Genomic DNA, 13,257 nt, shown 5'->3' with positions numbered 1-13,257 from the left:
GCCAAAGTGACTTCCATATCCAAGGGGAAAGAGACTCATTCAGCAGCTCATAGGAAGAGAAAGTGTGTAGATGAATTTCTAAATGGTCATATTAAATAAAAAGTATGGAGCCAAAAATAGGGGTGAAAGCCTTAGAGATCAAGGAAATAGGAAAAGCCACCAGCTAACCTTACCTCACCCCACCACAGCTTCCAAAGTGAGCTACTTCCTGTCTACCCGCACCTTTATTGCCTTGCTGTTCTGCCCTCTCATTGGCTCTTAGCCCAACTACCTCACTTTCTTGTCACGGCCTGTGTGTACAGACCTCCAGGTCTCTATGGTTGGTACTGGGACTACAGGCTTGTGTCATCACACTTGGCTCTGTTCCCTAGTGTGTCCTAAAACCCACAGAGACCCTGTCTGATAAGTGATTGGATTAAGGGCGTGTGCTACCACTGCCTGACTTCTGTGTTTACTTAAAAGGGCCTGCTGCTTCCTCTGATCTCCAGGCAAACTTTATTTATTAACATGCAAATAAAATATCACCACAAAAGTGGGAAGCAACAGCGACACGTGGGGCAGCTTGCATGCACGGCGGGACAACAGCTCTGGGAACCTGCATATCACCTGATCACGAACCAGGCTGCCACCGCTAGCCTCTTCTCACAGCTGAATTTATCAGGAAAGCCTGTTGCTCTGTTTTGTTTTTTTCTTTCTTCTCTTTTCTTTGCTTTTCTTTATTCCTTTCTTCCTTTCCTTTTTTAAACTGAGACAGATTAACTCTTTCTTTGGGATTTGTTTCAGTTTGGAGAAAAATGTTTTATGATTATATTTGTTTGTTTGTTTGTTTGTTTTTCTTCCAATGCCATTGAAGGAGCATCCACAACAACCTGCTGCCTTTCTAAGCAAAGATGGTCGTTGTGACGGGCAAACACTATGGAATGTATTGATGGTTGAGCATGGCTCACTGGGAGTAGACGCTGTTAAGCATGGTGCTGAGCAGCCTGGGCCCTGGGTTCCATGTGCCTAGAATGATTCTCACCTCTATTGCTCAGTGTGTGACCTTGGCCCAGGCGATGACATCTCTCTCAGAGCATCAGTTTAGCCCCCCATAAAAACTGGGGCTGAGCACAGATAGATTGTAGGGAGGGCTACAGGCTTTTGCATGTGAACGTGTGTCATAATTTTACAGCCCTGAGCTGAGTCTGAACCCCGGTCAATTCAACCTTGCCCAGCTCCACATTAGACTTGGCATTTCCCTCCGGCTCACGAATACTTCGTGTGTGTGTGTGTGTGTGTGTGTGTGTGTGTGTGTGTGTGTGTGTAAGAAAAAGAGGAATAAGGAAGAAAACTAATGCTCTCAGATAGGCTTCTCTCTGCCAGGCACTGAGCTAAGATCACCTGAATGTCCTGACTTGATTCAGGAGGCCTGAACAGCTTGAAAAATGAGCAAATGGAGGCTGGACGAGGGCTAAATAGTTTGACCAACTGCAGCACCCACTGCTACAGTCAACCCTTCAAACACAGATCCGTGTGCGCTCACAGAACAGGATCGTGTGAACTGTGTGAATTATGTTCACATGTGTGTACTGGCGGCGCTGCCCCAGCCCTGTGCCGTCTTCACTTACTCAGCGCTAATTAAGGAAAGATGGATGAATGCGTGCCCAAATACATACGTTCATGCCACATAGAAAGGAGAGTACAGCAATAGCCCCAAAGTAGTCAAGCCTGTTTCTTTCTGGAGTGGCGGACGGACCAGCACAGAAAAGGGGGTGTGTAGAGTGCAAGGGGTGTGTGTAGAATGAGTCCTTTACCATTAGAATGCATGTATGTGTCACATGTGCAATTAAAATAGAATAATATGGGCGACAACAGCGCTTGGCATGCAGAGCTGCAGCAATGGCTATCGCCATTGAGGGCGCCTGCAGGAAAGAGTGCATACTCATTCTGGCTGCTTGAGGTGGATGGGACCCTCACACCAGCTCGCCAGAAGTAGCGTGCAGATGGGTGTGGTGTGGTGGGTGCTTCTGACTAAGATCGCTGAGCAGCTGGGGGACGGGGATCAAGTCACTGAGCAGTCTGATTATGTGTTGGCTGAAGATAGGACAGCGCAGTACAAGTATGAACAGGTCCCCTCCAAGCCGATGATCCAGAACCACCCTTCGGGAGGGGCTCTTTCAGGACTTGATAACTTCTGCCTCTGCTACACCACCCTGCTCAGACTGCCCAAGAAGCGTGGAGCCTTGTTGAGTTTCAGAATGGCATGCTCAACATTTTGCCCGTCCACAGCTGCACCCTAGAGGATTGAGTTCTTCTGAACTGGACAAAAAGGAGAAGATCCGGGAGAAGTTTGTGGAAGCCCTGAAGACAGAATTTGCTGGCAAGGGCCTGAGATTCTCCCTAGGAGGCATGATAAACTTCGGGTGTCTTATCCCCTAATACTGGGGATAAGTGCTACTGCCTCAGCAGCCTGGATGAGGACAGCTTTAACATCATCCACTTCTTTGGAAATGGACCAGTCCTTGTAGGAATGATCTTGAGATCTATGGGGACCCCTGGACTGCCCGTCATAGCCCTCAGGACACTGTACAAGGATGCAAAGAGCTTTTCTTCCCAGAGACAGCCCACGAGGCACGACAGTGCCAACAGCTGAGCACTGGGACCTTTAAAGAGCTCTGCCCAGGCCTGAAGAGAGAATCATGGGGTACCAAGGTCCCCCTCCCTCTGTCCCTACATGCCACCACAAGGCCCACCCACACAGGACCAGAGTCTGTGTCTCAACCAGGCCCAGCCAGGTGGCTCCCAATGAGACCCATTCCTGCACTCTACACGGATGGCCCTGGCCTCTGAAGCTGCTGGTCTTTGGGACAGAACAGGTGTCACCCCATAGGGAGACATGTGAGTTATGCTATGGAGCCTGCTAGCCACAGACTGATGTAGAGTCGTAGGGAAGGGTTCGGAGGACTTTTTCACAGATATTAAAGTTTCCAAGACAAAAAAAAAACAAAACAAAATTAATAATAATAGTATAATAATAATAATAATAATAATAATAATAATAATAATATCAATCATATGAAATGAACCAGATAATTCCCGAAGTCCCTTCCACCTGTACAGGGCTCCTTACCCAGCAATCAGCTTTCCTGCCACCTGCAGACACACTTAACCGCATGGTTTTGCTAACACTGTGGGACAATTTTGCCATCTAGTGGCCACTTTAGAAATTACATCCTCTTCTCTGTCTTGCAAGAGCATCACCACACTAGACTTCTAAATATGGGTATTGTTTCTGAACACACACACACACACACACAAATACAAAAATTAAAAATCTAGAAGCAAAGAATATACCCAAAGATGTGGAAATGGTTAGGTGCATTAGTGTACTTCAGGGATTCAGTACTTTATGAACTACTAAAGATAAATTTGAATTAAAGAAATTGACTTGCAGAGGTTTCTGGGAAGTGCTATTGAGTGGGTAAAAGAGCCAGATTGCAGAAAGAGAAATATCCACACATACACATACATACATGGAGGGGTATTGAACACCTTATATGAGAGTTTATACTCATATGAGCATATGCACACAGACACACGGACACATGGACACACACACATGGTGGGTTGGGGGCAGGGAGTCCACCCATCTTATCCCAAAGTCATTCCAGAGATCAATTAAGACCGTGTGTTTCACACCGTGCTACAGGGGTGGTGGAATGGTACACTCTGTGCCCCGCAGGGACTGGCAGACATTAAGTCCTCAGTAAATGGTACTTCCGCTACCGCTCTTCCGTTGCTGTTAGAAAGGGAGAGCGTGTTTAGGTCCCATAGAATCTTGAGCACTCCATGTCTAGAAGGTCAGACAGGGTCAGATGACCAGCTGTCACGCAGGTTAGATAAGACACTGGGCAACCGAGTCAAATGAGGTCTGCTCCGTCCTAACTCCACGGTGCTGGGAGTTTGACTTTCTGATGAACACATCGCAGGCTCAGAAATGCCTTGAGCTCCTCCAGTCCCACCCCACCTCACCAGCACCTGGTGGGAACAATCACTCATACACACGGAAGACCCAAGGCCAGGGTGCAGGGGAGGAGAGGGCACTAGAGCTATGGTTCTCCCTCTCACTGCACAATGCCTGGCATTCGCTGAATCCATGTTTCTTGAATGAAATGTCTATTGACGGCCTCGCCTTCTTCACTTTGTTCTCTGTTCAGTGAAGACATGGCATATTCCTTGACCACTGAGACCAGCGAGGCTGGACATCACACTGCAGTACCCCTCTTGACCTGTACAAGTGACAAATGACGCCTACTCATACTTCCTTAACACAGAACTCCTCCACCACAAACCAACATTGACCTCTTTGTCACAGAAGGATTCTTCACTGCTCCCAAATGCATGCTCATACCAGGCCAAGGAAGCCCATGAACTCATAATTAGAATGCAGTCTGTAACAAGTAGGATAACGATGTTGACAAGCAGCTCCATCTAAGGACCCCTAAGAGTCACCAGACCTCAAGTAAGAATCTTGACAAAGGTTTTACTAAGCAACAGAGAAATTTAAGTCAAAATCCCAGGAAAGTGTCTCGCCCCACTTAGAGCTGTTAGTAGCAAAAAGACAAGAAATGTCACGCCGGCCAGTAAGGATATGGAAATAAGGGAACTCTAATACACTGTTGATGCAGGAGTGAATTCATGCAGGAGACGTTATTATTGTAAAATGTAAAAGTTAAAAATACATGATTTTTTAGTGTAAACAACCTTAGAAGGGTTTTGATAGAAGTCATCCTGGTCCCCAGCACCTTTGGAAGCAGGTCATCATAAGCTCTACGCTTTTCTCTGCTCCAAAGCTGTCTTTGAATTTGCCACACCTGCACTGTGTTTTTTTTTTTATTCTGTTTCAGGAAAACACTGTTATTCTACAGAAGTCTTCTATTTCTTTCCTAGCCTCAGAGGAACAGAACACAAATTTCTACAGTCACTAGGGCCTCATACTCAAAGCAGCGACTTTGGAAAGAACCAGGACAAACTTTCAAATCTCGCATCTGGCCTGAGGTAAGTCAATGTGTGTCTCTTCCTCTGAGGCACAGACAAGGAAGGTTATGTCACAACCACAGTGTAAGAAAAGGGTCTAGTACAGAGCCTAGTGGATGTTGGGTCTTCTGGATGTGATTTCCCTCCTCCACAGAAAAGGTTGAGAGCAGCCACACGCTGGTGACCTCCCCTTTACCATTTGAACTCCAGTCCTCACCCATGTGCATACTGCTTGTCCATGTGCGCAACACCAATGTATCCCCATAACTGGCTAAATCTGAAGGTTGAGAAACTCCAATTGGACACCAAAGGGAAAAGGACAAGAAAATCAAGTTCTGGCTTCACATATTTCCCCACTATTGGGTCAGCGTGCTGGATGCAGGATTCTAGCAAATGCCATGGCTGTGGTCAGTCACGAATCTCCCTCTGCATAAAGCTTCTCCCTCTGGGGTTCTGTAACCACCTCCTCCCCTTGAAGTAATGGTCCCAAGGCTCTTGAACCCGGAATCATGCACCCTATTAGTTCCCCCTTAGTCTGCGCCACGATTTTTTTTAAATACACTTTGGTTGCCTCCATCAGGGTGGCGTCTGATTCCTACTAGAATTTAACTGACTTAACCATAGCCCACAAAACAGAGAAAGCACCTGTAACAGTTCATGGTGCCTGTGCCAAACACACCAGACACTGACACACATGTGCAATGCACACCAGCATTTACTCAACTCAGAATCAAGCTCACATAAGCAGGCACTTTCATACATGTCTGTACACAGTCATGCACACATACATACATATGTATGCATGCGCACTTGTGAATGTATTTGTGGGTGTGCATTCAAGACTGTTGGAGTATGCAGACAGTCAGTATAGCTGAATTGGTGAACTCCAGATTCAGTGATACAAATGAAGTGGAAATGACTAAGGATAATGTTCAGCATCAACCTCTGGTACCCACATGCACGCACACACATGTGCACACGCACATCATCATCATCATAATAATAATAGGAAAGCTTCATGATATCTTGGAAATGATTTGACCCAAATTCCTAGGCAACAAAAGCAAAAGTAAAGAAGTTGAACTACATTAAACTAAAAAGCTTCTACACAGCAAAGGAAGTAATCTGCAGAGTGAAATAAAATATAAAATGGCCATAAGCCATCCAGTAAGGGGCTAATCCCAAGATAGGCAAGAAACTCCTACAACTCAATAGTGAAGAAAGGAGCCATTTCGAATTGGGCAGAGGTGTTGAACAGACACTTCACAGGAGGCATTCCAAAGGCAGCCAACGTATAAATGTACTTAACATAACTGATCATGAAGGAAATACAAGTCAAAGCTACAGTGAGATACCACCTCATGCCTATTAGGGTGGCTTTTCTTTCTTTTAAAGGATAGCAAACTCTGTTGAGAATGGGATATTGAATTCTCTGTGCACTGTTGGTGGGAGTACACAATGGTGTAGCCACTATGGAAACAGTATGGATGTTCTTTAACACACACACACACACACACACACACACACACACACACACATGCCTGGGGGGCAACATAGGAGGAATTGGTATGGGGAGGAGGAGGGGAAATTATGTGAAACACGGTACTCATGTATAAAATTCGTGTGTGGGGTGTGTGTGTGTGTGTGTGTGTGTGTGTGTGTGTGTGTGTGTGTCACATAATCCAAATCCCACTTTCGAGCACAAGTAGCCCAAATTTTTAAGTCAAGCTCTCAAAATGATTTCTGCACCCCTATACTTATTGTAGTATCATTTACAATTTTAAACAAATTCTACAGCTTATCCCAATGCTCACACCCCACAAAAGCAGTTCTCCATCGGTGATGATTTTGAAGCCAGGACACATTTGAAACCATACAGAAGCATTTTTTTTTTTTTGTTCCTGTAAACCATACACAAACTGACTTCAACAATGTTGATTTTAGTAAGCCAGATGTGGTTTAACAAATGTTCCTGGAACAAGCAGAGACATACAATAGAATATGTGAGCCTGAATTCAAACATACCTTAAAGACCTGAAAACGAACACAGAACTAAACACTTCTAGAAGAAAGCTCAGGAAAATAGCTCGATGACTTCAAATTAGTGGTGTCTTCTTGAAGGAGACTCAAGACTCCTGGTTCTTGGGGTTAAAGAGGTGGCTCAGTGGTTAAGAGCACTTACCGCTCATGCAGAGGATCTGGGTTCGGTTCCCAACACCAGAGTGGAGGCTAACAACTGTCGATAACTCTAATCCCATGGGCTCTTCTGATCTTTGTGGGCACCAGGATGCACAGAGGATTGCGTACATACATTCAGGCAGGCAAAGCACTCATGCTCATAAAAAGAATTTAAAAGATACCCTTTTTTTTTTCTTTTAAAACAACTCATGAACCATAAAGAAAAGAAACATTGGATTTAAAATTAAAATTTTCCTGTTCACCAAATAACACCACTAAGAAAAAGAAAAGATAAATTATTGCCTGGATGTAGCTACTTATAGCGTACATATGTGACCAAAAAAAAAGCCTATGTCCAGCATATGCAAATAAACAAATCATCAATAAAAAATAAAAAGGCTCTGTTTATTAAATACATTGATTTTATTTTAAAATAGTACAAAACGTTAGAACACTTCTAAGTAGATAAGCCACAATGCCCAATCTGTACAGTCATCATCATTAGACATCAAGGAAATAAAAATTAAAACCACAATTAAAATTACTTTATTCCCACCAGAATGATGAAAATTAAAAAGGACTAATAAAATGTTGGTAAAAGTGTGTTTTACCTCAGCTCTCACACACTGCTGGTCAGTGTATAAGTGGCACAGCTGTGTTGAGTGACTGTGAGTTGACAATTGTTCAGTCCTGCAGAAACTGTACATCAGTCACCAAGAAGATTTTCACCACCAGTCTGTAAGAAGTGGGCAGTTCCGTGTCATCTCACCAACAAACAACTTACCTCTGTTTTCCTTTGCTGGCCATGGTAACATAATAGCAGCTATGAGCAACAGTCTTACAGCTTTGTTTCCATCGACTCTATCTTAGAGGGCTGTGTGACATTTCATTATTCCATCTGCAAAGTCCTAGGGCACCATTTACACTACCCATCCCCAGCATTTCACAAATAAATGAATGAAGACCGAAGAGATGGAGCGCTTCACCTACGGTTTCCCATCTGCTTAAGACCAGAGTCCAGATCCTCCAACCCTCATCCTAGGCTTCCCCCCACCCCGGCCCCTTCCCCTCGCAGCCTCTCCAGTCAGAATTGGAAAGAGAGATAAATCCCCGAAGGAGCAAGAGAATGTAAACCCCTGACATGACATCTTACCCTTTATCTCTAAATGTGATTTTTTTTTTTTTTTTTTTTTTTTTTTAGATCTCTGTCATGGCAATCGCTTGAAGTGTTTCAGAGGAGAGAAACTTTCAAGCTGAAAAAGGAAATAAATGCCAGCAAGCTTCCGGCTGGCTCCCCTGAGAGATGGCCGATCCAGGAGGCAGGTGCTGAGTGGGCTGTCTAAGACAGTGCCAAGTTGTCCCAGGCAGGCAGGCATGAGAAGGAAGCATGCTTCCTTAGCTTCCTGATCAAGTCTAACCAGCTGCTCGCCATTGCTCCTGGTGGTACTTAGCCTGGAGGCCTGGAAGCTGGCATCCCGGAAGCTGATCTAGTTGTGAAGTCCACTGTTATCCTCTGTACTGTCTCGACCTTCCTTCTGTCTTACTGCTGAGACTGGGGGTGGGGGGGAACAGTTTAGGTGAGAACCCTTTCCCTCCTGAATCAGGCATTAGAGCCTGTCGGATGATGTAAGAAGAGGGAGACCCGGAAATGTCAATCCTAGGATTCAGCAATGTGCCCCTCAGCTGGAGACAGAGGCTAGAGGGAATAAGAAAGTGGTTGAGGGTTGCTCATCTGCAATAAGATGAATGGGGAAACCTGAGCCCAGGTCCAGCCATGGATGAGGGGAAAATACCAGGGATGTAACAGGACACTTTGCAGCTTAGAGCCAAATGTGAAGACTATCCAGCAGGAAGTTGCTCTGGGCAGAACAGCAGCTCAGATCACAGAATCTCTACCACAGCTCTGTTGGTCTCTTCACAGCACGTGGCAGTTTAGGATTTCAAATCCAATTCTTTGTTTGCTTGTTTGTTCTTCATTCCCCACCTGAGTAAGTTTCCCAGAGCAGCATCTGAAATTCAGCAGTCATCCAAGGAAAGTTATCTGTGGAGATTACTAAATGGACAGGTGATGCCTATGACCCGGTTCCCAGAGAGGCAAAAACCCTTGTACTGTACAAAGGACAGATTTCTGAAGATTCCTGAATTGCAGCCAGGGTTTTTCAGACACAAGGCCACACTCCACAATACCCAACCTGCAAGGCTCAACTACTTGTCCTGGTGCACCAATTAAAGAGACTGGTAATGAAAGATAAAAGAGGAAGATTTATTCAATGTGGCCATATTTGGAAGAGGGACAGATAAAGTAGTCAAGTGACCCCAGGTCCTGCTTCAATCCAGGTACTGATGTTTAGGTTTAAATGCAGGAAGACTTGTGGGTGAGTCCATGAAGTACATGTAATTAAGCAATCCTAGCCAAAATAGTTGATGGCCACTGTCCTCACGCTTTAAGGCTGTCTGAGGAAATGCATGTTGTGTTGGGAACCAAAAAATGGATGACTGCGCCTTGACCTTTCTTGTTTGGATGATCTGACGTAACTACACCCTTGACAACCATTACTAAGTTACAAAAACAATAACTCCCGGAAAAACCACAAAATGTACCTTTAGATTAATATACTTTTAGATTAACTTCCTGGAGTATGTTCAGTTGGTCAGTTGCACAAGCAGTGGACCAAAGAGACCTCACCCTGACTCTTCAAAGAGACCTCACCCGGACCCTATTCTTCTATTCTTCAAACTTTCATTCCCCCCCTTTTCCCCTATTCATTTCTCCTATCTACCAGCATATATAAACCTGCTTCTCCTTGCAATAAACGAGACTTGACGCAACTCAGACTGACTCTGTCTTTTTTATGCGCTTGGTCTCCTTTCTCTCTCGCCCCCATTGGTTTTTTAGGAGGTGCCTCCTCGGGTCTTACCTAATAACCTGGCCTGCTGGACGGGTCAATGTTGTATGAAGGGACAAGCTGGTTCCAGGAGATGACTGTCCCAGAGTGCATTCTCCCTTCTGGATCATAGTCCTCATCCGGAGTTGGTCTAACCTGCAAAGTTTTGCTCTTCCTAGAACCCAAAGTGGCCATGGGTTTAGGACAAAGATTTATCTCTGTGCCTGCAGCCTTGAAGGGAGACGACCTAGGTTAGATAGACAGTCCTTGAGCAATTAACATGGCAATAAAGAAGATGATTCGAGTAAAAGGCAGAGACACTAGGCTTTCATCCTTCACTCAGGCACCTTGTGGGTCCACGGAGGAAGTCAACACCTCTTAGAAAAACCTAAGTGTCTATCTCAGAATCCCACGTGGCTGACAAGAACCCCACTCTGCCATTAGACGGGGACAACTGTCAACATTGATCAAGAGCTCTTCTCATGTTCCAGCACTTTCACATCCATTAGCTGAACCTCACCAATACTGTCTTCCCCTTTTTCCATCTTTTCTTTTTAAACAGAGATGCCGTGGCTTCAAAACAGAGAACTGGCTTGCCCTAAATCACCACATTAACGAAGCAGGAAACGCTTCAACTACCTCCAAATCCACTTCTATCCCTCTGATCCCACCATCATCCTAGCTGTGAATATGCATCACAGATGAGCACTACTGTCCCGTTTCTGCCAAAGGTAAGCGGAGGCTTCTGGTCGCTCTTCCTTTGTTAACGGCAGCAAGGCTTATAAGTAAGAGGCCAAACTCCACATGACTACTACTACCCCTTGGATGAGTGGGTTTGAAATAAGAACAAGGAGAGCGGAAGGTAACCTCTCCCATAGCAGACTAGGAAGACACAAGCCAAGGAGGAAAGATTCAAATGAGAAAGGAGGTGGCCCTAGCCCGTGACCAAACAGTGACATCAGATGCAAGTAACAGCTTATCTCCCACATGGGTAAGGAAGACATGCCCTGCTCCTCAGGAAAGGGCAACCAGCCACTGACCTGTGTCTGCTCCCATCATGCCGCCTGCATTCACAGCCTCCTTTGTCAGGAAGAGCAAAGCACCAGGCATCTACTGAAACTCTCCTTGTTGGTAACAATGCCAACCTTGTGGATTTGCACATCTGCATTCCCTCCCAAGACTATAAGGCCTCCCATGCATAGTATCTAGAGCTCTCTGGTACTGTGTAAAAAGCACTCCCAGGGTGCTCGGTAGTGATAGGAACGTGCATTGAGCTGTTTTAAGGCATTTCAGCCTTATCTACATCATCCTTCCTCCAACTCAGCTTAATAAATATTCCTTCTGATTATGTTTTGGAAACATTGACTTTTTTAAAAAAAAAATCAGAACCTAAAAGAACAACTGTATCCATCTCCTCTGGCCAAACTCCTGCATCTTTTCTATGGCTCTACCACCAAGTGTCAGCTTCTCTCCCCAGGTTCAAAGCTAGCCCAGAACTCACGTCTCTTTCCCACACTCTGACTGATGTTTTTTCTGATTTCCTTTGTCCTGTTCATAGACACATACATTGACTTGCCCTAGACCCTGCATCAAGTCTTCACTGAAATAAAAATGGGTCATCTTCGCTCTACCAGCCCCTAGCTACGACAGACTGATGCTAGAGAGCCAAGGGAGGTGACCTTCTCAATTTATAGAAACTCAGATTATAGCATTCTATGTATGAAAAGGAGACGGGGGATTCTCAGTTTTAAATAGTGGGTTCCTCACACTAAAGACATACCTGTGAAAGTTCAGAAAAACCCATGTGTCTGAGAGAAAAGTACATTAGCCTGAGCCCTATCATTCTCCAGTTTTGGAGGGGACAAGAAGATGAGTTCGGCAGCCTTAGGTACCAAGAATCTTGTGACCTTGAATAAGACCTTTTCTAGAGAGTGATTTCATCCTTGATTCACTGAAACCAGCTACTCACTCAGGCTTAGGGAATTCCAAATGTCACACAGAAGTCCTAGGGTCCCAAAGAAGACATTCTATAGAGACTGACAAGGGAACACATAGTCTCGTTTATTTTATCACACCAAAACAAGGTTTGTAGGCTCTTTCTGTCTCACAAAGGGAGGTGTCTCGGCTGTCTCCATGAGCCTAGTCTCTTATCGCCTACAGAAGATCCTAATTATTTGATGAATGGAAAAAAAAAGCTAATAAGATAGGTGTGAAGTTAAGAAGTAGTGTCAACACCCCTTAATGAATATGATGACTCTGGACTCATCATTGACATTTCTGTCTATATTAAGGGAGGTAGAAATGATAACAGCAGATTTTCCTTATTTAGTGTGGTTTCATCTACTGCATTTTAAGTGAAATGATATGCATTCTTGGGTTTATTGGTATGCCAAACATGACCAACAGAGGTCCCAAAGATCCTAACTGAACTCCAAAGGACCCAATTCTGAGGGACCTTTAAATAAAAGAACCCACATATTCTGACCCCAAAGATGTGCTTGTTCCAAAATTACACTCAAAACTGCACACAAAAATCTGAACACTAACCACGCACAAAGCCATCTGCTTCAGGTATAGAGAGAGACCACAAAATTGGCAGAACTGTTTGGATAAGAGACTCCAGCAACCGACTACCCAAGATCCACTCTTTCCTCCCTCTTGCCTTAAGAAATCCCATTTCTGTTCAACTCTATTCTTTCCCCATGTATTCCTCCTTGATAGAGAAGAAGATCAGCACATTGCTTACTCTGGGTGTAGATCTTGATGAGTCTGAGAAGACTGGGGGATGGCATTTTCCTGATGACACTTACAATCACACAGTGCATGTGGGACCTAAAATAACCCAAACGAGTTAAATGGAATCCTCTCACAAATATTAAATGCTTGAGAAAGCCATCTCCCTTCACTCTCTCCATCTCTTCCCCATCTCTCCCTCTTTCCTTTCCCTTTCTCCTAAATTTCTTGCATGAAGTCGAGAGCCCATGTCTTCCCATTTCCTATCAATGCCTATCTTGTAGCTTGGTCCTCAACACTATGAAATGAAATGAAATAAGGAGGGAAAGACAGGAGGGAGGGAAAGAGGGAGAAATGGAGGTGGTTAAGAAACATGAAAACGGGCTGGAGAGATGGCTCAGCAGTTAAGAGCATTGGCTGTTCTTCCAAAGATCATGAGTTCAAT

General features: G+C 44.7%; 1 pseudogene; it reads left to right on the top strand.

The window, feature by feature from the left end:
• Window positions 1-1,878: 1,878 nt before the first annotated feature.
• LOC114709337 lies at window positions 1,879-2,829 on the top strand (annotated as a pseudogene).
• The last annotated feature ends 10,428 nt before the right edge of the window (window positions 2,830-13,257 follow it).

Source organism: Peromyscus leucopus, chromosome 22 (assembly GCF_004664715.2).
Source record: "Peromyscus leucopus breed LL Stock chromosome 22, UCI_PerLeu_2.1, whole genome shotgun sequence".
NCBI lineage: Eukaryota > Metazoa > Chordata > Mammalia > Rodentia > Cricetidae > Peromyscus > Peromyscus leucopus.
The sequence above is the reverse complement of the archived record's forward strand: the minus strand, read 5'-3'. Positions and strand labels throughout refer to the sequence as shown.